The sequence below is a fragment of the Apteryx rowi genome, unplaced genomic scaffold (genome assembly GCF_003343035.1).
Source record: "Apteryx rowi isolate R43461 unplaced genomic scaffold, aptRow1 scaffold_19, whole genome shotgun sequence".
In the NCBI taxonomy this organism is placed as follows: domain Eukaryota; kingdom Metazoa; phylum Chordata; class Aves; order Apterygiformes; family Apterygidae; genus Apteryx; species Apteryx rowi.
In genome coordinates, this window is record NW_020448196.1 from 4,889,945 (window position 1) to 4,891,767 (window position 1,823).

Below are 1,823 nucleotides of genomic sequence, written 5' to 3' on the forward strand. Positions count from 1 at the left end.
GTGCACGGGGAGCAGGGCCTCGCTGCAAGGCTCGGCGCCGGGGCGCCTCGCCGGCCTCGCCAGCATGATGCCCCCCAGGCGGCAGCCGCGCGGCGGAGACGCTTGCCAGCGGCGGGCAAAGCAAGCTGGGCTGGGCGCGTGTGTGCTCSRCCGTGCCGGCGCCTGGCCRGCTCAGACCCACGGCGGCTCCTGGCTCTCCATCCCTGCATCCCTGGCCACCCCCCCCCCACCGGCTTTGGTGGTCTGGGGTGCATGTGGGTCTGGGGTGCACGTGGGTCTGCAGTGCATGTAGGTCCAGGGTGCATGTGGGTCTGGGGGGTGCACGTGGGTTTGGGGTGCACGTAGGTCCGGGGTGCATGTAGGTCCAGGGTGCATGTGGGTCCAGGGAGCATGTGGGTCTGGGGTGCACATGGGTCCGGGGTGCATGTAGGTCTGGGGAGGATGTGGGTCTGGGGAGCATGTGGGTCTGGGGAGCATGTGGGTCTGGGGTGCAGGTGGGTCTGGGGCACAGGGCTGCCCCCCGCTCCTGCCCCACGGGGGATGGTGTTCCCCCCCCTGCCCCCCAGGAGACTCCGGCTCCGCACCAACGCCTCCGCGGGAGCCGGCACCGGCTGGGAGACACCGCCGACGTCGCCGAGAGCGGCGCGGGGGCTGCGGCCGCAGGCGGGAGCGCGACGGGCGCCTGCAGCCATGGCAGCACCGCCACCACCGCCGCCACCACGGCACTTCCCCCCGCGCCGCCCGGCCTCCTCCCGCTCCCAGCCACCCTGCGGCCCCGGGAGCCGCCGGAGCCGCGTCCCAGCGCCCAGCCTTGCAGCGAAGCGGGACGGGGGGATGGAGACGCGGCTCAGACGCCGAGCCCCGGCCCGCGCCGCCGGCGCCTCGCCACGACGGCCGCCCCGCGCCGAGGAAGCTGCTGCGCCCGCGATGCCACGCGGCGCCTCCAGCCCGTCCGGGTGGCCGAAGCGCGGCTCCGGCTGCTGCACCCCGCGGGACCCGGCTTCCCTGAGCCGTCCCGGTGCCGACCCCTCCGGTGCCACCTGCCTCGGCAGCCCGCGCAGGTGGATTCACGGTGCCGGGACACTCGGCGCCGGGGGACGTCTCGATAAGCCAAAAAAACAAGGGAGGGGGGAAACGCCGGTGYGGCCCCAGCTCTGCGGAGCACGCAGCCAACCTGCCGCTCTTGGACGTCCGCGAGGCGACCAAGGCCGCCCGCGACCCGGGCTTTCGCTGCGTTTTGGTGCCTCTTCGCCTCCAACCGAGCATCTCTCCGACCGGGGGCTGCCCGCGAGCAAAGGGGGCCGCGCTGCTGACCCCGGCGAGCGCAGCAGGCTTTGCAGTGATGCAAACCCGCCGTTGAGCAGGGCTTCCAAAGCGCTGCTCCGCCACGGAAAGCCGAGCGCTTAGGGGCCAAGCGAGGTGCACACGTGGCCCCGCGGCGCCCGCAGCCCGGCACCGCCGCCGCCACCGCCGGGCTCTGCCTTTCCGCTCTGGGCACCCGCAGCGGCCCGGCCCGCGAAGGACCGAGCTCCCTGCCCAGCCTGCTTCAGGGCTTTCTGCTCACCAGCACGAAATAAAACCCTCTCCTCAAGCTGCCGGCGGCTTTACAGATCAAAATCAGCCTGCGGAGCGATGGAAGGAGGGGTTTTTTTCAAGGACAACTGAGAGATGGGATTTCCAGCTAGCAAAGGATCCGTGAGCTTTCCGCCTCCGCGACTCCGTGGAGCCTTTCGTTTGCCCTACAGTTGCAGGACGGCCTCTCTTTTTTTTTTTCTTTTTTTTTTTTTTGCCAACTGCACCCAACAAATTAGTGCTGGAAAGGC